This window comes from Peromyscus californicus, unplaced genomic scaffold (assembly GCF_007827085.1).
Source record: "Peromyscus californicus insignis strain IS unplaced genomic scaffold, ASM782708v3 Scaffold_6__1_contigs__length_162567912, whole genome shotgun sequence".
NCBI classification, from domain to species: domain Eukaryota; kingdom Metazoa; phylum Chordata; class Mammalia; order Rodentia; family Cricetidae; genus Peromyscus; species Peromyscus californicus.
The window spans coordinates 144,636,916-144,663,797 of NW_026294584.1; the positions used below are offsets into that span (position 1 = coordinate 144,636,916).

A 26,882-nucleotide genomic window follows, 5' to 3' on the forward strand; every position below is an offset into this window, starting at 1 on the left:
CAATGGTTTGTGGTAGTACCAGTTTTGGCTAACATTTTATATATGTGTTCTGTCAATATTACATTGACTTATTAGTAAATTTTTAATCCTTTCTGTATCTCCTAACAATAAGTTCTGAGGACATTAGATGTATAAATGGAAAAAAATCTTCAAAGACTTCTCACCTCTAGCAGAAAATAGGGTTAGTCCATGTGATTTAGAGTGTTTGGATCATTAGGGGAATGAATCAGACCCCACCCCTTCCCACCCCATTGCAGCATTGTATTCTGGTACCTTCGTAGAGGTGGACATTTTAACTTTTTCTTTAGAAATAACTCAAGGCCAGATTTTAACACAGACCATACTTCACTTACTCCCAAGATGGGTGATGAGGAGATTACTTACACAACTGTGAGATTCCATACATCTTCAGACTTACAGAATTGAGGAAGGGCTGATGAGACACAAGGGCCCAGAGAAGCTGGCCACAGAGGTAAGTGTTTAAACATCTAAATTCACCGATTTTTGATGCATCATAAACTTCTAATTTTGAAAACAATATCCTACAGGCTACATTGTTTCTCCTTCTAATAGCTTTGGCTGTCCCAGAACTCCCTTTGAAGACTAGGCTGGCCTTAAACTCAAAGTGATTCTCCTGCCTCTGTCTCCCAAGTGCTTGGATTAAAGGCATGTACCATCATGTGTGGCTAAAATCTGTTTCATTTTCTTTTTTTGGCGGAGGAATGGGAAGGTTTCGAATCAAGGTTTCTCTGTGTAGCCTTGGCTGTCCTGAAACATACTCTGTAGAACAGGCTGGCTTCAAACGCAGAGATCTCCTGCCTTTGCCTGCCTAGTATGGTGATTAAAGGTGTGTGCCATGAACACTCAGCAATAATCCTATTTCTAGGTGTTAGCTAGAAACAAACGAACAAACAAAAAAGCTGTATGGTCAGAGTAGAATGATGGGAGCCTAAGGAAAAAAATTATTGAGACTGAAGAAGGGAGAAGTGAATATATTCAGTCAAATTTGAGAAACAATTAAGATTTTTTTTTAGTTTTGTCAAGAATCCTGAATCTTTTAAAAGTAACACACTAGAATCTGAAGAAACACCAAGTGTGTTTAGAGAAATAAAATCTTAAGGAAATGAAAAGTATTCATTATAAATAAAACATTTATTCTAACAGAAGGTGTTTTGATTGTCTTAAGTATTTCTCAACATCTAGTGCATGAAAGCTGCAAGAGTCATCTATCAGATGACAGAGTCTTTTCCTGGGAAGAAGCTGCAGAGGAAGAGAGAGGATGACAGAGGGTAGTGAGAATGAGAATGACTAACCCACATTATGCATTCACAGAATAATTAAGTTTACTAATGAAAACTTTTTATTCTTTTTCTGCTCACTCTTCATATAAGGTTACAAATGAACCCTAATCTTTAACTTCTTTGACATACTGATAATCAGAGGCTTGACTTTCAGATTCCCAATACCTCAGATACATGGAGATGTTTTGTATTATCTAGAAAAAAATAGAACTTATATAAAAAAAAAATCAAGAGTTGACTTCCAAGCTCCTTTAAGGGTGGGCCTGTATACAAGTCAGCTCCAGAACTGCCATGGTTCCCTACAGTTCTCAAGAACATCCATCCCTCCTCCCTTCCTCCTCATCCTCAGTTACTCTCCCTTGGTGGACTGCACACTCCAGTTTGGTATCATCTACCTGGACTGTGTTTGCACCTCCAGTGCTTTCTGAAGGATGTGCTTTTGATCCTGTAGAACTGGGTAAGAGGCAGGTGCCTGTCATAAGGCTACTTCTAGGCTGAAATGGGAGGATTAAAAATACAAGGCCAAAGATGAAAAAAGTTTGATATCCTGTGAAACTTCACACATGTAAGATTTCGATCATGGATGCAATATAATTTTGAAAGCACTGTTCATTTAGTTTGTATGGTGGACTTCTGTAAAATTTTTAAGAGACCAACATCTCATCCTCTCCATGCTACATAAAATTATAATCAGTATTGGGACATGCTCTTTCAATGGTGATTATTTTCTTAATTTAAGAATCTTCAGTCCCTTGGCACTTCATTGCAATACCTCTTGGAATCCTTTGTTCCATTCTGCTGGTGACAGTTGCAGTGTTGGCGACACACAGTGAGTAATTGTTATACAAATTCTTCACCTTTCTGCCTAAGTAATATCTTCAATCACTTATTATGCAGTTATAAATCTCTGTCCATTGTCTTGCCTATAATAGGGGATGTGCCACATAGCTCTGGTTTAGGATATTTTTAATCCTGGCACAGTACAGTGTCCCTTTCTCTTACATACCTATTTCATTAACATTGGGGCTGTTGAGAGCTTTTGTACTTTCTCATTCATGGTCAGGTTCATACTGAGAACTTGGTGATAGTCTGCCTACTGAGCTGAAGAGACTGTGAATCTTAGGTGAACAGTATGTGAGAAACAGCTGTGCAAAAGAAATGATGGCCTTCAGGCTGTATTGAGAACATGGTTGTGTAAAAAGACTAGATATGTACAGAGACCTTAACACTTCAGCCTTCTTAGATCCCTTTACATCTTTAGAAGAAATCACTCCCAGGATGTGCTAAAATATACCCATGTATCAGGATATTATGCTTTCCATCTGGTCTTTTGAGAATTGTGCCATTTCTTTATGTTCCTTAATTCACATTTTCAGTGGATGTTAAAGTTGACTGAATTCTTTAGTTAGATATTTATTTCTAAGTTTTATGCTGAAAAAAAATCAAAGGAATTAGAAGGCAATGTACTTCCACCATAATTTAATTCTGCTTAATCATTTACTTTATATGGAAGTTTCTGGTAGAGAGAAATTAATATTTCCATTTCTTTAATAAGTTAATTGAGGTGTTATTTTCTAAATGTCAAAATAGTAATTGAAGTAATAATATATGTTGTCAACATGGGGACTTTTCTTATATCTTAAATTTCAATATTTAGTATTTGTAACCATTTTTGAGTTATATCTTTTGTTAATTTTAGTTTTCCAATATAGTCAAGAAAACCATGAACTACAGAAAAATCTAAACAACCCCAATCAAAGGAATACCACCATGCAAAATAACAGCTGCTTGAATGGAACTTTGAGAAATAAGTCTACAGGGTGTGATGACTTCAAACATCAGAAGGACCCAGACACTCTCAATAAAAAACAGAACAGATGCTGTGGGAAAACTAAGGTTGCTTTTGATTGTGTACAGCACACAGGTAAGGAGGGGATATTGAATAAAGAATTGCACTATTCTGTATTGATTCTTCTCTAGAAGATTTGAAGTCCAGTTAGCAGCTAACAATTCTGGTGATCTCTGAGCTAATGGGTGGTGTTTCCTTGTCTCATGGAGGGCCTGGAACCCTGGAAATCCCTGTTTGGATTAGGAAAATCTTAGTTTCTAGAACTTAGTGGCCATCCTGTCTCCCACTGCTCCAGGGGATGGAAGCTCAGTCAGCACAGCTAAAAATTCAGGTTGTTTTCATGAGAGGTCAAATCTAAGTCCCCATTTCTTTTGTTGACAGAATGTGGAAGTTTCCAGTAAGAGAGTATTTGCCAAATTCTTAGGGTGAAATGGACTTAAAGCATTTACATGGATGCCGTCATAAAAATAATTGTGTGTGTGTGTGTGTGTGTGTGTGTGTGTGTGTGTGTGTGTGTGTGTTTTCCTTCTGCCTTGGTATCAGAGAGCTGGCCTATGTGTGACCATAGTGAAGCTCACTGCAGCACACATGGGAGCTTCACCATTGTGCCCACACTGGTGTATCTCTGTCACTGAATGACACAGATATAAAATATCAAGTGTTACAAGGAAACTTTCTTTCCTTGCATCGTGACTGGTTAACATTAATTGACACAGTTTACCATTCATTATTAAGAAATTTTTCAAAAGTTAATGTTCCCAAAGAACTCTTTAATATGATCTCACTGTGCATGATATCAGGGGTTGACAATCTTTATTATTCAAGGACTAATAATATCTTTAAAACTGGTAAATTTTAAAATATGTGACAGAGAAAAATATAAAGTCTAAAAATAGTCATTGAGGCATGCCAGATTCATCAAAAATGTTTTATATAATTGTTTTAGAATAAAATAACTATCATCGCTAAGTGGCAGTAATCCTTGTGATTAGAATACTGAGGCAGGAGGATGGCAAATTTGAGGACAGTCTAGGTGTCCAGCAAATTCCAAGCCAGCATGAACTACAGAATGATGATACCTCTTCTCAGAAAAACAAGGGTTGGACATAAAGGTTTATTAATAGAGAAAGGGGCTCCCCGGCGCAGACCAAACAAATACATCTTATTGACATGTTGTAGCTTTGTAAATTACACACATTTTAATGTATTCAAATTTGACACTTTGGCCATGTGTGTGTACCCTTGAAGGAAGGAAAAAAGGAAATCACCATCAAATGCTTCCTTGTTTGTCTCTTATTTCTATTAAGGTAAGAGCATCTAACATAGACCACAGCATAGCTGTATGTGTACAGTAGCATGTGGGCCATGGTGGGCACAGTGTATCACGGCAGATCTAGCCTTGCATCATCCATGCAATTGCCTCTGAGCAGCAAGTGCTCATTTCCCCTCCCTCAAGCCCCTGGGATCTTACAAACCTCTGCTTCTTAGAACTGGGCTGTGCTGTAAACCTCATCTGGGTGAAATAAAAAAGTATGGTTCTGGCATTTGTTTGCTTCACTTCGCACTCTATCTTCAAATTCATCCATGCTTCTCTGACAGACTTTCTTGGAGACTTCTGAGAAAGGAAGTTATTTCAAAGCTCTGCTGTCTCATTAGTAATGAATCAGCTCATAACAGGACACTTAGTCCTGACACTCAGTGAGCAGCAGTCAGGAGTCACCTGGGAGACTCTTACTACACAGTTGGACACTTAGGTCAGGATTTCTCTTTTGCGAGGCTAGATGTGACAATGGTTTCATTCTGTAGCACAGGCTGTGTGGAACTCACCATATAGCTAAAGCTGGTCTCAAATTCACTGCTTAACCTGGGCTGACCTCAAACTAGAGGTGAACCTCGTGCCTCAGCCTATTAGAGTGCTGGGCTTATTAGACATAAGTCATCATGCCCAGTTGCTTTTCTTCCCTTTCAAGGATAAATAGTATTCCTTTGTGTGTATATGCTACATTTTCTCTATTGATTCATCCATATGAACTCTTAAATTTTATCCATATATCTGTTATGAATAGTGCTGTATAGAACATTGGTGTGCAAGGGTCTCTCAGCATTGTAGTGTCTCAATTTTTGAGAGCTGTGAGGTTTTATTTAGTTATAGATGTGTAATAAATACATTCTTTTGTAGTACAAATCTTAATAGATCTTATAATAAAATCCCGGAGACAGATATCAGGGTAAATGCTGAAAGATCAGAAGAAACAAGCCACAGCCACTTCTCACCTTGCCAACTCCTCAGCCACAAGGGCAAGATCCTGTCTCCATGAATCCTCAGACTGAATGCCCCTGAGTCCTACTCCACCTGCCTTATATTCTTTTCTCTGCCCAGCCATATGTCTTCCTGTCTCAACCTTCCTAGTGCTAAGATCAAAGGCTTGTGAATCCTAAGTACTGGAAATAAAGGTGTGAGCCATCACTGCCTGACTCTGTTTCTCTTTTAGACTGGATTAATCTCTTGTAGTCCAGGGTGGCCTTGAACTCACAGAAATCCATCTACCTCTGCCTATAGTGCTAGGATTAAAGGTGTGTGCCACCACTACCTGGCCTCTATGACTAACTATGAGTAGGTCTGCCCTCTGATCTTCGGACAAACATATACAAAATATCACCACAGTCCTAATAACAGAATAGCAGAAAGTAAGAATTTTTACCATTTCCTTCTCTGTTGTAGGGAAACCTGTTGAAGGACACTTGTTCTGCTGTGGCATAAAATGTTATTATTCATCGTGATTGATAAACTCTGGAGTGGATGTGAACAGACCTGCCAGGACTGCAGCTTATCCCTTTTGAAGATAGATGGTGATGATGAACCGGTACCATAGACTCTTACAGGCTTCTTTATTCTTAGACTCCTTCTCGAACCCTTGAGAGTGAAATATTGAGCACAGATATATTTTTTTTTTAAAAAAAAAAGAGTCCTTCATCAGTTGTATGTGGTTTTCCTGTAATTCAAGCAAAAATCATACAGTAAGAGTTTTCCAGTCCATCCTTCCTACTTCCTATTTAGTGTCAGGACACAGGGTGTTATGAGGAGACTCATTTCTAAGGAGACAGTCCTGTCTTTGCAATCTCCTCCCTTTGCCAGGAATCTGTGAACTAATCCTGCAGAAAAGCATGTTTTCCCTGAATAAGTTTAGCCCTTTGGTATAGCACATCTTGTGACTGACAGTTATTTATCTCCATAGAGTGCCACCTACACCCAGAGAGACCACGGTCCAGAGTTTGCTCTTTGCAATCCAGAAGTGAGATTGCCTGAGATGGGTAACTGGATGACAATAGAGAAAGTAACTGAGCTCTGGGCCAATCTACAAAATGGAAATTATATGAGAACCGGGAATTAAACAGTTTTTCCTGTTAGTTGATTTTCACTGAATCTGCCCATAATATTTACTTCCTAATATTCTTATATTTCAGAAAATTCTATCTTTGGAAATGAACATTTATAGGAAAACAAGAGGCCAGGATCCTGACATTAACTGTTTACTTTTGTTACTAAAAAAAGTTTATTCAAATGCATGGAGGGTATTTTTCTAGAGAAATGGTTGAATAATCAGCTTGAAAACTTTGTCATTTAGAGTATGATGCACAATTTCTTCACCAATTTAATACATGTCTGATAATTACAGCATCAAATAAATTTTAATGTCAAGTAATGATATAATTTTCTATTTGATACAGTAAACATAGGTAATTGTAAACTTATAAAATATATTCAGTAATTTTATTAGGTATCATTCAATTCAAATGTCACATGTAAGACACACTATTTACTTCCAAGTATCTCACACTTCCTCAAGTTCTGTCACTTTCAGGTCTGAGTAACAGCATGGCTTCATTGCTGGAACATGGAGGATAACACACAGCTTTTCACAGAGGACTTGGACTTTTCATCTGGATTAATTTGTTTTTTTAGACAGGAAGTCACTTAAGTTGAACACTTCCTCCATGCCTCTGTGGTCTTCTGAAATATGTGTTTGATTAATTTCATAAAGTATTTGGCTTACTAAAGGAACCGGGGTCTGAAGCAGCGAGATTGTGAGTTCAAAGTTAGCCTTGGCTAACTACTTTTCATTTCAAGGTTGCTGTATTCTATAAGGTCTAAGTTTGTTCATTTCTGACTTGATTGAAAACTGTTCATTGGTTTTCTTTATTAATACCATTTCTTCAAATTCTCATACATGTACAGAATGAAATATGATCATATCCTCTCCTACTTGCCCTTCCAACCTTCCCCTGACTGTACCTAAGGAGTTCCCATCTAACTCATGTTTTCTTAGTTGATACTGTCCACGGGTACATGTTTGTAGGCCATCCCCTGGAGCAAGAATACCTCCCAGTGGCCACAACCTTAATAAAGAACGTGTCTCCCATTTCCAGTAGCAGTCACCTAACAATACTATCTCCTTAAGAGCTAGAGGGCCCCTCCCCAACTATGCTATAATTTGGTTGGCTTGTTCTTGTTCAGGTCTCATATAGGTGACCACAGCTGCTGTGAGTTTGTGAGTAGGAAAGCCTTGTCATGTCCAGATTGCAGGATTTCATAGAGCTTTTCTTATCATCAGGCTCTTATATTTTTTCCCACTTTCTCTTCCCTGCTGTTCCCTGAGTCTTAGGATGATGTTGAGGTTGATGGAATTGATGAAAATGTCCCCTTAGGGCTAAACACATTTTCTCTTCTCTTCTGAACTTTGACTAGTTCTGCTGCTCTGCACTGATTACAGACTACTGCAAAAGAAGCTTCTCTGACCAAGGTCGAGAGCAGTCCACGTCTAGGCCATAAACACATGTACTGAGAGTACAGTTTGACTACATGCCCACTTATCAACATGATTGTAGCAGTTTCCACCCTAGGGCCCTTGACCTCCACGTTCATGGGCTTTTCATTTGGATTACAGTAGCAAACACGATATCACTTATATAGTAAAGATCTCAACTGTAATAAGAGAACAGTTAGTTATCCTACAACAATGGTACCACTGGGCACATCTTGCCTAGCAGGTCAGTATTGAAGAATGCAGACTTCAGTGCTGGGTAAGACCATTCATTTCTCTTCTCCCCAGCAGCCTTTAAACCACCTTCTCATCCTTTGAAAAATAGCTCAAGGAAAGAAGTTTCCTGATCCATTTGAAATTGATTTCTCTGTGTCCTGATATCACAGTGTGTGGTGTCTTAGCAATCAGGTCTTACCATGTAGTTATGGTGGGTAACCAAAGGTAATGGCAATATGCTATGCTGGTGTGGAGACCTCTGTAGTCTCTCTGACCAATAATTCCTCTGGATGTATCCCCTGCTTTATACTTTGATTTTCATTTAATAATTCATGTCTTCTGTGGTTCTAACTCTTTTTATGGTTATATTTTCATTTTCAATTTTGTTTTTCAATTGAATATATTTTGATCATCTTTCCCACCCTCTCACACCTCCCGCATCCTCCTCACCTCCCTACCCACCTAAAGTCAAGTTTTTTCTTTCTCCATAAACAGAACAAAAATGAAAATAGAATAAAAAACACCCAATCAGATAAAATATATTAAAACACACACACACACACACACACACACACACACACACACACACACACACACACACATACACACGAACCCCAAACCACCAAAGGAACAAAGAGTCTGCTTTGTGTTAGTCATCTGCAAGCATATTAGCTAGTGGGTGTCCATAAGGCCTTTTGTAAACCCTTAGTTTTGGTTAATCCACCTATGATCCTCTCCTGTTCTTTATCCCCAGCACTATCGACATTTGATGTTTTAATTCTCATGATTCCTCCCTCTATTTTCATATCACACATTACCATTCCTCCTGCTTACTGATGATTTTAAAAATACTAATATTGAAATTTTTCTCCTAGGAATTCTGTATTTGTCAAAAAATAACATTGGCATGTGTGTGTGTGTGTGTGTGTGTGTGTGTGTGTGTGTGTGTGTGTATTTAAAAACAATGTTTGTTATCCAACTCCTAGAACATGACCATTCAAAAACAAACAAAAACCAACAATACTGTTCTCTTTTGGGGGGTTGTCTTTTTTTCTAATTTTAAAATTTATTGCTGAGGGTTGGTTGTACAGGCCTTTAGTTCCAGCACTTGGTGGCAGAAGCAGGCATCTCTCTGTGAATTCAAAGCAAACATTGTCCACAATGTGAGTTCCAGGACAAGCAGAGTTCTTATACAGAGAAACCTGTCTCAAAAAACGAAAAGTAATTAATTAATTAATTAATTTTTTCCAGTCCAGTCACAGTCTTCCCTCCTTCCTTCCTCTGCTCCCTTTTCTTCCCACACTCTAATCCACTCCTCCTCTTTTCTCTTCAGAAAAGAGCAGGTCTCTCATTACATACCAGCCAGCCATGGTATATTAAGTTGCAGTAAGACTGGCACCTTCTCTACTATTGAGGCTGGAGGAGGCAATCCAGTATGAAGAAAGGGTCCCTCTTTCTGTACACTGTGAAGATGAGTCACTGTTACTGGTTTAATAAGAAGCTGAACAGTCAATAGCTAGGCAGGATTCCCAGACACAAAGGACACTGGGAAGAAGGGAAGAGACACAATGAGGCACCAGCAAACAGAGAGTGAACAGACATTCAGGAGGAGAGGTAAAGCCATGAGTCATGTGGCAACATGTAATGAATACAAATGGGTTAATTTAACTTATAAGAGCTAGTAAGAAACAAACCTAAACTATCAGCAGAGCTTTCATAATAGATAATAAGTCTCTGTGTCATTGTTGGGGAGCTGGTAGCCAAAAAGAAAAGTCCATTTACAGGTCCCAAAAGCAGGTAACAGAGTTAAACAAAGCCCCTACTCTCACTGTTAGGAGATTGACAAAAAAAAAAAAAAAAAAGCTAAGCTATGCAACTGTCACATATATGCAGTGGGCTTAGGTCACCCCCATGCAGGCTCCCTGGATTTTGGTTCATTCTTTGAGTCCCTTTTGAGCTCAGGTTAATTGATTCTGTGGTTTCCTTGTGCCACTCTGGCTCTCACAATCATCCCTCCCCTCTTCTACAGGATTCCCCAAGGTCTTCCTGCGGTTTAACTGTGTGTCTCTTCATGTTTCCATCTGTTGCTAGGTGAGACCTCTCTGGTGGCAATTAGGCTAGACAACAATCTTTGAGTATAGCAGAATATTATTATGAATCATTGCATTGACTTTTTTTTACCACAAATGTACAGTCTATCCTAGATCTCTGGGCTGTCTGGCCTCTGGGTCCTGGTCCTCCAGGCAGTGACTGGGGTGGGCTCCTTCTCATGGTATGGGTCTCAAACTTGACCAGTCATTGGTTGTCCATTCCCATAATTTCTGCACCACCTTTACCCTAGTATCTCTTTGTTAGCAGGGCAAAATGTAGATTGAAGATTTTGCATCTGGATTGAGGGTGGCAATCGATCCACTGGATGTCTTCCCTGGTTACAGGACATGGCCTGTTCAGACTCTGTTTCTCCCATTGTTAGGAATGTTAGCTAGGGTCACCCTCCTAGATTCCTGGGAGTTTCCATTGCACTAAGTTTCTAGCTCATCCCAGAAATGACACTCCTTCCAGTAGTCTTTCCCTGGACTCTCTTCTTCCATATTCACCCACCTGACCTCTCCTGTTCCCACGCCCAGCCTCCCCAGTCCAGAACCCTCCTCATTACACCAGCAATGTCTATTCTCTTTCCCCTTCACAATTAGACTCATTAACCCAGCCCCCCTTGAGCCCTCCTTGTTACTTAGCTTCACTGGATCTTGGGATTGTAGCATGGTTTTCCTTTAGTTTAAAGCTTATATCCACCTATAAGTGAGTACATACCATGTTTGTCTTTCTGAGTCTGGGTTACCTCACTCAGGATGATCTTTTCTAGTTCCTTCAATTGGTGGCAACTTTCATGGTGCCATTGTTTTTAACAGCTCCTTAATATTCCATTGTGTAAATGGACCACATTTTCTTTATCCATTCTACTTTTGATGGATGTCTAGAATGTTTCTAGTTTATGGCTGTTAATATTCTGATCTGCTCCCTTGGAAATCAGTGTTAGTATTCTGACCTACCTCTCACACCACACTGGGTCCTGATGGAAAAAAACGTCATTCTAAGGAAAAACTCTTCCCACTTTCCCTCTCTCTTCCACCTTTTTCCTCCATGAGATGTGTGTGCACCCTCTCCCTCTCCCTCTCCCCCTCCCCCCTCCCCCTCCCCCCTCCCCCTCTCCCCCTCCCCCTCTCTCTCTCTCTCTCTCTCTCTCTCTCTCTCTCTCTCTCTCTCTCTCTTTCTTCTTCTTCTTCTTCTTCTTCTTCTTCTTCTTCTTCTTCTTCTTCTTCTTCTTCTTTGTCTCTCTCTTTTATTCACTCTCTTTCCTATATTTCTCTTCATCTCTTTATTATAATAAACTCTCCACAAAGATGCAGTGTCTGGGTTGCAAATTATTTGTCCCCCCCCCCACCCCCGCTGCTGCATCTGCCCAGACGACCACTGCATTTCCACTGTTTGTTTCCCTGTGCACTTGGGATACTCTTGAGGGTCCCCCCACATGTAATAACACATAACAATGGCTATTATAAATAATGCTGCTACGAATGTAGTTGAGCAAATGTCCTTGTGGTAGGATGGAGCATCCTTTAGATATGTGCCCAAGAGTGGAATAGCCTCTCTTGAGGTAGGATATCTAATTTTCTTAGAAACAACCATGTCACTTCTCAAAATGGCTGCATAAGTTTTCACTCTCACCAGAAATGGAGGAGTTAATTATAATTTTAGTTACCTTTTATATCATTTAAGAATCATTTTAATTTTTTTTATTTTTTAGATAGAGATTCATGTTTCCCAGGCTGGCTTTGAACACCTGATCCTTATGTTTCCAACTTGCAGATGCTGGGACTACTGGGAAGGTGTGACTGTGCCTGTCCTGTCCTTTGCCTCTTGAAAGATACCAACTATTCTTATTTTACAAGGGTTAGATGGTAATCCTAATGTCTGAAGTCATATGCATTGAATGTACTGTTTCTGCTGGATTTTTTTCATGATGTCATTTTCTTTGAGGCATTTACTAAATTTCTTCTTCGTTGGCTGCAGAAACTATCTGAAGCATAGTATTCAGAGTGGGAACTGTCTCAGGAATCTTTTCTTCAGTGCCTGGGAATAAGATAGGTCTGGTCACTTCTGTTTGAATCTGGCCATGCCAGTGCAGACAGCTAGGTTCTAAATCTGCAGGAAAATAATTTCCTCTCTCTCCTCTAAAGACTTTCTTAAGCAAGCTGTCACATAGGTGGCCAGAGGACAGACAGCATTACAAGCTGTTTTAATATATTCAAAGCACACAGAAAATTATTGTTGCGATTAGTTTTACTTTTTCTATTTGAAGTATTATTTCATACAGTCTATCCCCACTTCTGCATCTATCTCCAAAGCACCAGGATGGATGCTGTTTTCCACTATGACTGACCACAGAGTTTGTGAATTTATTTACATTCTACAGCACCATACAGAGTCAGAGATGGGCAAGTGGTAACATTTGAAGTGAGGTGCCAGTGGCTGAGAGGATGCCTGCATCCAGGTTAAAATGTCTTTGTAGACCTTCACTTCACTACAGAACTGTCCCCTGATGATGGTATGATTACTAGGGCCAGAACTGAAGATTAAGTATAAAAGCCTGGTGTTGCGAAGATTTATTTCACCACCAGAGCATTTCCTCTAGTGGGAAGAGGCAGTATCTTGGGCATCTGTTTCAATGTCAGGTTCTAGTGGACCTTGTGAGCAGCTATGAGATTAACCTGTCTTTCTTGTGTAGAGCTCCAAATGGGTATCAGCATGGAGGTCAAGTAAAGAGCTCATGATGCAGAATGTGTTCTCCATGTGGATCTTGTGAATAGTTACTGTCTACTGGGTCTTTTTTTTTTTTCCCATGTTCAACAAACATGCTTTATTTATTGTACACATAATCGTGTCTCATGGCTGTCTAATGTGTATATTCACTCCTATTGTACCTTACCTGTTCTGTCTATACCCCAAAGGCCAATTAGTTTCATTTAACTTCTTTTGCTGTTCCTATGGTAAATCTAGATATACTATTTCTACCTGGCTTGAATCCAGGACTCAACAAATGATGATCTTTTGTTGAAGCTTTATCCCTTTGACATCACAGTCCATGGAGTTTGGTGGATTTCATTCCCTGTTTTATCTTCCTTTGTATAGATTCTCATTAGCCTAGCCTGGTTAAATCTCACTGTATTGCCCAAGCCATGAGACCCTGTCCTCTGTGCCATATACATTTTTTTCTTGTTTTTAAAATGTCTTTATTCCAAAAAGCATCATAAAAAATAAACTTTAGTGTGAAATGATCTTTTGGTGATACTGAAAATTAAATATATTTAAAGATGAAAAATTAACAATGTGGAATAGATATGGCATTAAATTGTGATCAAGAGAAAAATTTTATTTTTATTTTTATTACATTTATTTATTTTGTGTGAATATATGCATGTGTGTTCCCATGTCTCAGCACATCTGTAGTTAGAAGCAGCTGAAGAAGTCACTTTCTTTTTATTATTATTATTAAGAGATTTTCTATTCATTTTACATACCAACCACAGATTCGCCTGTCCTCCCTCCTCCCACCACCCATCCTCCCCCGCAAACCCACCCCTCATTCCCACCTCCTTCAAGGCAAGGTCTCCCATAGGGAGTCAGCAGAGCCTGATACATTCAGTTGAGGCAGGTTCAAGCCCCTTCTCCCTGTACCAAGGCTGCACAAAGTGTCTCACCATAGGCAATAAGTTTCAAAAAGCTGGCTCATGCACTAGGGACAGGTTCCAATCCCACTGCCTGGGAACCCCTTAAACAGTTGCTAAACAACTGTCTCACTTATCCAGAGGGCCTAGTCCAGTACCATGGGGCTCCTTAGCTATTGGTCCACAGTACATGTGTTTCCACTAGTTTGGCTAGTTGTGTGTATACTTTTTCCCATCATGGTCTTGATGTCACTTGCTCATCAAATCCCTCCTCTCTCTCGTCGACTGGATTCCTGGAGCTCTGCCAGGGACATGGCCATGGATCTCTGCCTCTGTTTCCATCAGTCACTGGATGAGGGCTCTATGATGACAGTTAGGGTATTCAACCATCTGATCACCAGATTAGGCCAGTTCAGTCACCCTCTTGACTATTGCAAGTAGCCTAAGGTGGGGTCATCCTTGTGGATTCCTGGGAACTTCCCTAGCACTCTGTTTCTCCCTATTCCCATGATGTCTTCATTTATCACGGTATCTCTTTTTTGCTCTCCCACTCTGTTCTTGTTCCAGCTCGAAACTCCTGGAGTCACTTTTCTTCTTCTATTCTGTATATCTGAAGTGTGAACTCAGACTGTCAAGTTTGGTGGCAATGACTTCTATCCACTGATCTGTGTCACTGGCCCAAGACCTTTTTTTAATGAGTTTAGAGAAAACAAAAAACCGTTAGTAAAACACAATTAATTCTCTATTCTGTATATTTTGGTCAATAAAAGTTGTTTTTAAAATCATGGCCTAAGTCACACCAAAGGACTCAGTCAGCTAAGCAAACATGACAATGAGCTGGAAAGAGAAGAAATGTTCTACTGAAATCTAACTTAACACCCCAGAAGCTTTCTCCCTTCCTGCTAAACACAGCAGCTCCTGTCTGGAGAATGGATGCCCTTTGTTCCAAGCCCTGAGGAATCATCCTTTGTTTCCTGAATGACACAAGAACCAAATCCAGAATGCTGATAACTAGCTCACATAACTGACTCATCATCCCTATGACAAACCATTTCAATGTTCCATTGCTTTAACATCACAATTAAGAACTACAACGCAGGGCCGGGCGGTGGTGGCGCACGCCTTTAATCCCAGCACTCGGGAGGCAGAGCCAGGCGGATCTCTGTGAGTTCGAGGCCAGCCTGGGCTACCAAGTGAGTTCCAGGAAAGGCGCAAAGCTACACAGAGAAACCCTGTCTCAGAAAAAAAAAAAAAAAAAAGAACTACAACGCAGTTTTGGAGTTCTATTTTAATTTCATTGGTTAGTGTTTAGGGTTTTTGTTTTTGTTTTTATTTTTTGTTTTCTTTGTTTTGTTTTGTTGCAGGTAGAAGAATTTATGTTTAGAAAAGATTTATTTTCTATAAAATACAAATTCAGATTTGGTGAATAGTTGTTAGACTAGTTTAAGAAACTCATACATTCATAATTCATATGTGTTCTCATTCTCTATCTCTCTCTGTCTCTCTGTTTCTATCACGCCTCTCTCTGTCTGTCTGAACTATTTGTTGGCAAATTGAAAACCCATGGATACAGTAATATTCACTGAGGCCAGCTGAATGTCATGACTCAGACTTATAATCTTATAAGTACTTGAGTTTGAATGCAGTTTAGGCTGCATAGTATATTTGAGGCTATCATAGGCTACCGAAAGAGACTCTGTCTCATGAAGCATATTAATAATGATGACCATAATAACAGTACTAAACTGTCCATAAATATTTTCCAAGAAATTTCTATTATAGCATCATACTAAAATGATAAGATGTAAGAAATTTAGTATTGATTTAGTAACATGCTCTATTCCATAATCCATATTAATAATTATTAGTTTTCTGAGTTATATCACTTTTGATATTTCTTCACATTCACTATCATCAGTGCTTTGACTTGTAATGTCCTTTAGTTCTAAAATGGTTATTGACTTATGATGTCTTTATGTTTTTGACTCTGACATTAAAAATATTAAATTTGACCTTGGAGTGTGTATGTAATTGAAATGTCCCCACTATAAGTCATAAGAAATATGAGTTAAAAAATATGTACATCTCTTCAAGAACCATTGTACAAGCTAGTTCTATGTCAACTTGACACAAACTAGATACATGTGAGAGATGGGAACCTCAATTGAGAATGTGCCTCAATAACATCTAGCTGTAGGCAAGCCTATAGGGAATTTCTTAATTAGTGATTGATTAGGAAGGCTCAGCCCTTTGTAGGTGGTGAGACCCTTGGGGTGATGGTCCTGGGTTCTATAAGAAAACAGGCTAAGCAAGCCATGGGAAGTTTCCAGTAAGCAGCACCCCTCTATGGTCTCCGAATCAGCTGCTACCTCCTGATATCTGCCAGGTTTGAGTTCCTGTCCTCACTTCCTCTGGTGAGGAACAGCAATGCTGTTGTGTAAGTCAAATAAACCTTTTTCTCCTCAACTTGCTTTTTGGTCATAATGTTTCATCACAACAATAGAAACTCCACCTAAGAAAACAATCAAACCTTAGCAGGGCATTTTTTGCCACCCAAATTTCTTTTCTACTCCTTTCCCTACCTGGGCCCTGGAAAGCAGACATATGCTCTCTTGTACTGTAAATTAGGAAGGCATAATCCATAACATCATATACTAAGTACAGATTTGTATTTGGCCCGATTTTCCTCGGCATCTTTTACTATTATTTTTATCATTATTATTTTTTAGAAAACTCAAGCTTTTTTCTCAGATAAGTGTAGCTGGAGTTTTCTCTCTGGGTTCCTCCAAGCCCTGGCAGTCCTGTAGCCCACTTATAAAATAAACAATCAGACGCTGATATTATTTAAACTGCTTGGCCATTAGCTCAGGCCTGGCCTAACATTGTCTAGTTCTTACTCTTATATTCAGCCCATTTTTATTAATCTGTACTTTGCCACGTGGCTCATGGCTTACTGGTACCTGACATCTTCCTTGTCCTGGCGGAAGCTGCAGCAGTCTCCACCTTCCCTTCCTGTTCCCTTCATTTTCCTCTCTGTTAGACCCTCCTATACTTCCTGTCTGGCTACTGGCCAATCAGTGTTTTATTTATTAACATATTTGTCATACAGAACATCTCACAGCATATAAGTGGTTCATTTTTCTTGTTACAAAGCACTTTTGTATTACACAAATATACCATGATATTTCTCCATTCACATGTGAACATAGGATATGTTTCAAAGTTTTAACAATTTTGAATAAAGTTCTCATGTCAATTTGTGTGTAAGTCACTGTGTGAAATACATTGTATTTTATTTTTATTTTGGTAAACATCTAGAGCTTTAATATATATGTTCCATTATTAAGTGCACTTTCATTTCACAAGAAAGTTATAGCATGTTTTGAATGGCTTATGTCATCTTACTTTCTCTGCAACTTGGGAGAGTTTTCTTTGCCTTTCATCTTTGCCAACACTTTATATTATCAATACTTTGAAACTTTACCATCTTGATTAACTGAGGAATTCTCATTTCTCTAAGAAGTAATGATACCAATCATCTTTTTCAAGTACTTATTGGTCAGTCATGTTTCCTTTGTCAAATATCTGTTCATATCTGCTCACCTCCTAGTTATAATATTGTAAGAGGGTTTTTTGTATATATATATATACAAAATTTATATATATAAATATATATATATAAAATTTGGATACATAGCCTTTGATATAGTTGTGTAATGTAATATTTTCTTACTGTCTAGTCTGCATCTTTTGAAATAAATCATTCAATAATATAAAATTTAACATAAGTCTTTGTTTACATAAAATTGCAGAGGTTTTAACTGTGTCATTTTTCCTAGATAGTATATAGTTTCAACTTACACATTTACTTCAAGGTAATTTTTTTATTTTGATTATTTTTATTTATGTTTCTCTGTCTGTGTGACTGTGTGATCATATGCCATGTGCATCAGTACTTCAGAGGCCAGAAGACGGCATTGGATCCCCTGGAGCTGGAGATTCAGGAGGTGGTGAGCCGCTCAGGTGCTGGGAACTGAGCTCAGGTCTTCTGTATGAGGAGCATGCTCCCTCCTCTCTTTTAAAAATCATAACACACACTCATTTGATACTTCTGGTGTGTTCATCAATGTACTGCACATTTAAAACAGACTTTGCCTTTCAGAGCAGTTTTATTTTATTTTGAATATATTTCAATTGAAAATGGAAGTTGAATACTGTACATTCTTATGATATCCCATCAACATTTTTTCTAAGATCCTTCCCACTTCTCTCTCCCACACAAATCCACCTCCTTTCATTTTCTCTCTATTTAGGATGCAAACAGACATCTTAAAAAATAAAAATGAAACAAAATTAGATCAAGTTTTAGAAAGTCAGAATAACACAAAACAAACAGAAGAAAAGAGAAACAAAGAAGAAGATCAAGAAATATAAATATGCACAGAGACAGACACATTTGCACACACAGAAGCCCTGTACACACAAAACTGGAAATCATAATATATAACCAAAGGACCTAAAGGAAACAAAAAATCCTGACAAAGTAGGAGACAAAGAGACTCCAAAAATACCACTGAATCCATTTCGTGTTGGCCTTCTATTGCAGGGCAGGGGGCCTGGCCTTGAGAGTGGTTTGTATACCCAATGAGACTCTAGAACATTCATTATATATTTTCAAGTGGTTATCAATTTAGAGAGCCTCTGGTTAGGGCTGTGCGCTGTGTCCACTTTCTCTCTTGACAACAGGACCACATCAGGCCCAGACATGTGCAGGCCCTGTGCATGATGCCACATTTCTGTGAGTTCATATGTATGTCAGACATGTTGTACCTAGAAGACCTTGGTTTTCTGGTGTCCTCTATCCTCTCTTGTTCTTACACTCTTTCTGTTTCTTCTTCCTCAGGGTTCCCTGAGCCTTAGGGAAAGGAATTGATTTAGACATCCATTTAGAACTGAGCATTTCAAAATCTCTCACTTTCTGTATAATATCTGCTTGTGGGTCTCTGTATTTGTTCCCATCTGCTGCAGGAAGAAGCTTCTCTGGTGATGACTGAGCAAGGCACAGATCTATGAGCAGAGCAGAATGTCATTAAGAGTCGTTTTATAGTTATGTTCCTTTAGTAGAACAGTAGTATTTGGTTTTCCCTGGGTCCATGGCCTGTCTAGTTTCAGGTGCTTGGCTACCCAAGCTGTGTTGAGCATGGCTTCCACAAATCATATTTGCTGGTTACTGCTACAAGTTTTGTGCCACTATTGAACCAGCTGATCTTGCAGGCAGGTAAATCTTGTAGAACTAAAGGTTTGTAGCTGGTTTTTAACTTTTCTTCTTTGGTAGCATGTGGAGAATCTTTCAGAAGCCTTCCTCTCCACCAGAAGCTAGGCCAGCATCCTGAATCCCAGGTAAGACTGTCCCCACACCTCACCTGTACCTACCCAACATAATCCCAACTACCCCTCCTCTGCTTGTCACCACATCCTAGCTCACAACTCTGATGGAAGCCTCTTACCAGCATCCTAGAGTCCAGGTAAGACTGACCTCCAACACTGCCTTTTCTTGCCCAGCATAATTCCAACTGCCCTTCCTCTCCTCATCACTATATCCATGCCCACACCTCTGGTTGAAACCTTCTACCCCATCAGAGGCCAAGCCAGCTTCCTAAAAAACAGGTAAGCCACCCTACAACTATCCCACCCACCCCTAGTCTGTGCCTTGCCAGCAAACTCCCAAGTGCCCCTCTTCTCCTTGGTGCCTTATCCAAGCCCATACATCTGATGGAAGCCTCCCACTCTACCAGAGGCCAGGCCAGCAACCTGAACCCCATGTAAGACTGCTCCCACACCCCACCCATACCTACTCAACATAACCCCACCTGCCTCTGCTTTCATTGCCCCCACATGCTGACACACACTTCTGGCAGAAGTCTCCTCTTCCACCAGCATCCTGAACCCCAGAGACCAGGTACAAGGCTAATGGCACACTTTCTCATATAATGTTCCTTCCTCTCAGATGACTCTAGTTATATTATGTTGACATGAAACTAGCCTGCATAGTGGTGCTTGAAGAGGTGCACATAATTGTTAAACTCATAATTCTCATGATGTTCTTTGGGTACATTATTGTACATGCATACTCCAACTTCAAAACTTGTTTTTTTTTCTTTAATGTCAAGGTAAAACAATCAAAGAAATCTCAAATAAATGTTCAGTATGAAAGCAACATTAGGAAATATTAATAATGATATGATCCCAAAACTGACAAATGTGAATATGATTATGGATAGGATATATTCCTATATTAACACTGAATGTCTTGCTTGAGTTTTACCATTATGTATGATGACATATATAAGAAATTGCTTGTTCCTAAGATATTTATGGATGGTTTAGTATTATTGTTATCAACATCATTATTATTAGTTTTCATGAGACAGTATCTCACTCTGTAGCCCACAATGGTCAAAAACTTACTATGTAACATAAGCTGCCCTCAAACTCATGTGCCTATAAGATTATAAGTCTGAGTCATCATATCCAGCTAGCCTCAATAAATATTACTCCATGTATGGGGTGCCAACTTCCCATAAAATGAATCAGGGAGGAGGAGAGGGAGAAAGGGAATGAACACATATGAGATGTGGATAATTGTATGAGTTTCTCAAACTATACTGGCAAATTCATCATGTATGAAATTATATTTTAAGCAAATAAATGTTTTTCCATAATCTCTTATTCACATGGTTTTCTTCTAACGTTCCAGGTTCTGTCCTCTGTGGACAGTAAAGAGGGCAGGGAAGTATTTCATCAGTGCCAAGCTGGGCTGTGTGTGAATAGTTTTTTTTTTAATATTTTGTTTTAGCTGTGCAGTGGTGGTGCATGCCTTTAATTCCAGCACTCAGGAAGCAGAGTCAGGAGTATCTCTGTGACTTTGAGGCCAGCCTGGGCTACACAGTGAGTTCCAGGAATGGTGCCAAAGCTACACAGACAAACCCTGTCTTGAATTCAAAACCAAAAAAAATTGTTTTGGATGTATGGATGTTTTGCCTGCATGCAGGTTTGTGTACCATATATGAGCCTGGTACTCCTGAAGACCAAGGTCAGAAACCCTGGAACTGGATGTACAGATAATTCTTAGGCCCCATGTGGGTGCTTGGAACCAAAATTGGGTTCTCAGGTAGAGCAGCCAGTGCTCTTACCTGCTTAGGCAACTTGCCAGTCCACTATGTGAACATTTTTATCAGGAATATGAACAATAGCTAACCTTATTTACATATCCAACACTTAGAAATGTGTGTCTTTACTTTAAAAGTATGAGAGTTGTTATAAAGGGCTAAGGTGTAAGTAAGTTGAGCCACAGATACCTTTGATTATTTAAATAGCTGTATTCCTAGGCTTACTGGATAACAAGCTAGGATAAAACATCTAATCAAAATGTAAAAAAATACACAAATTAAAAGAATGATGTGAGGGCTGGAACAAGTGGCTTACTCTGTAATCCCAGAACTCACAAATGGGGGGAGGAGTAGCAGGAGTCCAGGCCTGCCTCAGCTACACAGTCAGTTCTGGGCCATACATTTAAAATAAAGGATGCTTTGAGAAGAATGATCTGATCTTGTAGACTCCACAGAGGATGTGGTGGAGTTGGAGAGCTACTTAGAGTCTCTTCTCTGATCTATGACATAGCGAGTGGACAGGGACTGGAGAGGCAAAAAGCTTAGCTATGGATTTCATTTCCCAATATGGAAGAGCCTAGAATCCATCTGAAACTTTTGGGGGCCCTTTTATTACTCTTCCTGAGTTCCCAAAACATCTTTCACATTTCTTTTTGCTCTCTCAGTGCTTCTGGCCCCGCAAGCAGTACATTGATAGTCATGATAATGCAGAGTATTAGCACAACTGTGGTTATAAATGCCAGGGCATGTGGGTTGGTAATTAGTACAGGAAATTTCAAAACAGAGGTTTTTTTTTTTTTTCTTTTTGTTTTTCTTGCTTTAAGAACTGTGATGTTTAGTGTTGTCAAAGTTTGACATCTGCAGAGAATTACCATGAGATCAGAAGCTGGTCAAGAATGGCAGTTCCTCCCAGTGATGTGGTTCAAACCAAGCTTCTCCATGGGCTGTTAGCTCTTCCTCACCTTGGGCAGGAAGAGCAGCTTGCAGATGTGAAATGATAAAGCCACTGCTGAGGACTGAGGGTGTGACCAGAGGTCTGGAGGTGTGACTGCACTGATGTACACAGCTTCCTGGTAGCTGTCTTACCACATGTGAGTGGGCACATGATGTGATTTCCCAAATAAAATCGGTTCACACAGTAATGAGCCAGGGACATCAGTATATATTGGAATGCATATTTATGTTTATCTGTGTGCGGTTTTGCACAAAAGTGAAATTAGAAGAAAAGATTAAAGAAAATGAAAAACATTTTTCAAATTTCTCACCTTTCTGTTTTTTTAGCTAGTTGTGATGCAGTTTCATACTTCCTTTTGTTGTTGTTGTTTGTTTTATTTTGTTTTGTTTTTCTGCCCTTTGTGCAAAGAACTGCAGTATGTCAATCAATTAGTTATGAAGACACTCTGTCTTCTAATCTAATCATCTTCACTTGAAGACTTTTCTTTATCAAAAGTTTGGAGCTTTGTAATCAACAGAAGACAAAACCTGCAGCTGTTGCTTTATTTGGCGCTCCAGTTACTGATATGATTCTATCTCTAAAGCTGAAAAATTGTTACGATTCTGTCTCCACCTTCTATGTAGTTTGTGTTCACTTTGTTGTCCTTGTCTGTCGTGCACACTGTTGGCACCATATCTGTCGTCCACTCTGCTGTCCCAGACAGGAAGGAAAGGATTTGGAGCATGTACTAAGACTTTGAGAGAGAGGAGACAAACAACACTCACACATGTGAACATGCTCTGCACTTGCTCAATGTGAGGACAACAGCCTCCCATCAAGGATGGAATTCAGAAAAATTGTGTTAAGCCTCCTGTGAACAGTTTGATATGACTCCCCAGACCTGAGGTCACCAGTGGTGTTTTTTGAAACAGCAGTTTCTCACTGCTGTGGATTTCCCAGGTTCTCCATTTCACTTATAGTCTCTATTCTAAAACAAAACAAAACAGAACACCTGCCTCCCAGTGTCTTAAGTTTTTGTAATGATAAAACATAGACAAAGAAGCATAGGGAATGAAGTGTTTATTTTAGTTCATAGTCCTTCATAGAAGGGAAGTCATTATAACCAGAACTTGAGGTAGCTGGTCGAATTTTATCAATAACAAGAAACAGAGAGACATTGATGAGCGTTTGTGCTCATGTTATTCTCTTCCTTTATATGCTCTGGGATCCCAGCTTAGAAAAATGGCACCAGCTACAAAGGACGGATCTTCCCAACTCAGTGGACCTAACAAAGATAATCAATCCCTCACTGTCTTGTTCAGAGGCAAATCTAACCGAGATAATCTCTGACAGGTATGTCCAAGGCTTGTCTGTGCTTGTTCCTGTCAAGTCAGTAACATCAACCATCACACCCAGTGACATGGTGGGATGGAGATCCTAGCTCACTCTGCAGGCTGGTTCATTTCAGTTGCTATAACAGAGCAATAGGCTGGGTAACTTATAACAAAAAGAGGCTTGTTTGGGTTCAGACTAAGGTTAAAAATTAAGGTTGGAAGTGTCATGGTCAGGTGTCATCATTTGGGCTGAGGCCTAACATTTGTCAACTCAAGACACAAAGTGAAAGAGGATAGTGCAGACAGGCATGTGTGTAAGAATGAACAGGAATGGATGAACTTGCTTTTTGACACCTGCTGTCAGAGAGGAGGAGTGTTTTAGAGACAAGGTCTCACTTTGTCTAATAGCTTTCGGTGGCCTGGAACTCAATATGTAGTAGACAAAGCTGTCGTTGAACTTCTGAGTATTCTCCTGCCCTGTTTTCTGAGAATACAGCAGTATGTTTCCATGCTTTGCTGCATGTAAGTTTTTGCTAATATAGGCCATTTTGAAGCCATTGTACACATCACACACACACACACACACACACACACACACACACACACACACACACACACACACGCACAGAGTGTAAAATGTTTCAATAATGTATATCTGTAACATAGAACTGAGGATGATGAGACAGGAGAACAGTGAGTTTGAATTCAGCCTTGGCTACATAGTGAGTTTCAAGTCACTATTAGTTATAAAACATGACCCTGTCTGAAACAAAACGAAAAAGCCAAACTAACCAAACAAACAAACAAATGAACCCTCAAAGGATGAGCAGGTAGCTCATAGTCCATCTCTTCTTAAAGAGCGTGCACAAGACCTTGGGTTTGATTGCCCAGCCTTATAGAAAGGACAGCAATGAAACCACCTAATGTGGAAAGACATCAACTTTCATTGTAAACGTTGTGTGGATTAAAAAAGTAGCTCAATACACACCAAGAAAATCACAATGGAAATGTGGTTGTCTTACAGCATTCCTAATATAAATTTACTTTCAATAGACACAATTAAAAAAACAGTCTTATTATCTTAAGACAATAGTAATGTAAGACAAAGTTCCTGAAACTTATTAAAACTTGGACCTGAAGAACTTAGTCATCCCATTTGTTCCATACACCCTCCTACTTATATAGAGCTGTTGCAGTCATCTCTTCTTACCAATGGCTTCTTTCAATTACATTACGTTTTAGCTGAAGATCCTGGCAGGGTTTTCTCAAAATGTATTTTCCTTCATCTTTTCAGTCATCAAATACTGATTAAAAACATGATTCTGCTGCATGTGAAGTGGGGATCATTTCATATGCAGGAACGCATAGCTCACGTTTCCTATCTTTCAGTATCAGCTCTCAACATACAATTTCCTCTTTTCACTTGGGTAAAGCGGAGGGGCAGAACTTTAAGAGCTGAAAGTATCATGCAGAAGACACACTCTTCTGTGTTTCATTTGGAGCCTCTGAGGGGATACAGAGCTGGAAAGGACAACTTGTTCCTCAACCTCAGTTCCCTCCACCTGCATCACCACCTGACCGCGGTATAGGTAACAGCTACTTCGATTCCTTCAGATAGCTCTAACACAGGATCATATTTATTCTAGAAAAGTGCCATTCAGGTACAAATGGCCTGCACGACAGTGACATGAATAGGAAGAACATTTGATCATATTATAACTGTATTAAGTCTGCCTGTGAACATTGGAGTTAAGCTTCAAGAAAGGTATCTTCTCTTATGTGTTACGATTTTTGTTGTCTGTGAATTAAAAAAATTGATCAGTAAATTAATTACTTTGTAATTAATTCAAGAAGTTTACATAGTTTTTTATGCACTTTGTAGAATTATATATTAGAAAATCATTTCAGTTTTAAAGAATTAGGGAAATTGTAAATGAGTTTAGAAAATTTCATCAATTAAAATGTGTTAGATGTACCAGAAATGAATTGAGTCCATCAACAATTTTTTAATATTACCTGCTTATTTGTTGCCCCTTTAAATAATGTCTAATGGAATAAGCAAGGTAAGCATAAGTACTTATGATTTAATAATTTATGTCCTAAGAATAAATAATTTATGAGTATTTATGATACCTACTGACAAATTTTCATTCATTTTTTATGAGACAAATTCCCTCTCTATAGTCCTGGATATTTGGAAATTTGATATCTAGATGTTCTGGCCTTAAAGATCTTCCTACTTCTTACTCCTGAGTGCTGGGACAAAAGGCATGTATCACTGTAGAAATTTTATTTTTATATAGGGTCCTTGAGTAACATCATACACTATACTGTTCTGTGTGGAATGTTCATGTCCATGGGATCATTTGCGATTATGAATACAGATGTTTTGGCTTTTACTCAGGAGACTTTTGTTATCACATCTAGAATCTGAAATTTTAATTTCCTGTAGTATTCCTTTCATATAATCCTTTGGACATTATTTCTGGCATACACTTTGTAAATGTGGTCAAAAGACTACAAGATCTTTTTATATCTATGTGTGTATCACAACTTTTACAAATACTTGAAAAGCAAAGAGATTTAGTTTTAAGCAAGTTTTGAATTTTGATATAATAATAATAGTTTTAAATCATGTCAGTTACTACGACTGCACCAATTTTGTCAAGTATTCTTATGGCCATGTCACTACCCAATTCTTTATTCGGCTATTCAAACTGTTTTCCCATACCCCTCAACAATCATTGATGTGACCAACAGTTAAAAAGGTTTTTCGGGGGTTGGGGATTTAGCTCAGCGGTAGAGTGCTTGCCCAGCAAGTGCAAGGCCCTGGGTTTGGTCCTCAGCTCTGGAAAAAAAAAAAGGATTTTCATATCTTGTGGAAGTCAGCTACTGTCCGTACTCTTTAAAGGAGTTAATAAACTTCTACTCTGCCGCAGCATCAAATTCTAGAATATTCTAAACTTGGACATTTTAATTTCTTTCTTTACCTAGACATCATCCCAAGACCAGGTTTTAATTTAAATCTTCACTGCTTCCTTCCAAGATGAGCAGTCAGGAGATGACTTATTTAAACTCAAGAGTTTTTGAATCTTCCTCAGAGTCACAGAATCCAATGAGGCCTGATGAGACTCAAGGTCCCAGAGAGGTTGGACAAAAAGGTGAATGCTCTCCTCCAACTCACTGTACACGCCAGACATTGAAAACTGTCCTAGCCTTACTGCTGATGGTCAGCTGGTAATTGGTGGTCACAGGGGAAAGAAGTGAAGAGTTAACAGCTTTCTAAAAAATAACCTATGAGACTTGGAAATGTTAATCATTTATCTTGCTTTTTTTTTTTTTTTGCTTTGTGTTAGTTTTTTTAAATTGTTTGTTTTTTGAGCCAGGGTCTCAAGTAGCCAGGACCAATCTTGACTGTGCTATGTACTAAACAGTGGCTCAGAGTCCTTGATTCTTCCTGCTCAGCCTCTCATATTCTAGGATTACAGTTGTGGGCCACCTTGCCTGCCTTGAATACATTTTTATAAATT

At 39.0% G+C, this 26,882-nt stretch overlaps 1 pseudogene; it reads left to right on the forward strand.

The window, feature by feature from the left end:
* The first annotated feature begins 360 nt into the window (after window positions 1-360).
* The window catches only part of LOC128099785 (killer cell lectin-like receptor 2), a 45,186-nt pseudogene continuing 18,664 nt past the window's right edge, over window positions 361-26,882 (forward strand).